The following is a 794-nucleotide window of genomic DNA, read 5'->3' on the forward strand; positions in this document are numbered from 1 at the left end:
ACCGGTTGAGCACTGGGGTGAATGTAATCAACTTACTCACTTCCGTTGTGTCAAAATTTGAAACCAATGTTATTACAGTATTAGTGATTGATAATGTTTATTCAATAATATCTTTTTTTTTCCTGTCTGAAACCAAACTGAAAACATAGAATCAATTCCGTCATTCTTACTCTTAATCTTGTCGGTGGCACTCTGATAAAGATGCTTGCGGTGGTGCACCTATGATTTCTGGTACAGCAACGGTTTTATTTTGATGCTGGTGGATGGACACAATAGAAAAGAAATAAAAAGAATCATGTATAGAATTTAAGATGTTTATAGTAATATTACAATGAGAACCAGAAATGAAATCAAAAGTGTTAGCTTGAAACAGCCGTTTAAGCATGTGTCATACACAAAGGTTTTTAAACAAAAGAAGATATGGATAGGTGTTTACTTCAAACTTAAATTTTATGTTGCAAGGAATATTCAAACAGTGAATATTTCGAGTCCTGGAAATTGCAGCCTTTTAGTCTGTGCCGTCTTAAGGAAAGGATACACTTGGCAGTTGCGCAGGGTCTCCACTGGTGAAAGAGTCTAATACAAATCTATGTATGCATTGACGATAAGGCCTAGTACACGGATTTCTCCGGAAGCCTACAACGCTGCTAAGACAGCCATGCTTTCAGTTATAATGTATTAAAGAATATTCTACATTTGTATCAAGCCCTGTAATTTATCGCTTCTGGTGAATCAACAGAGATTTATACACACACACACACACACACACACACACACACACACACACACACACA

The sequence above is a fragment of the Octopus bimaculoides genome, chromosome 1, assembly GCF_001194135.2.
Source record: "Octopus bimaculoides isolate UCB-OBI-ISO-001 chromosome 1, ASM119413v2, whole genome shotgun sequence".
NCBI lineage: Eukaryota > Metazoa > Mollusca > Cephalopoda > Octopoda > Octopodidae > Octopus > Octopus bimaculoides.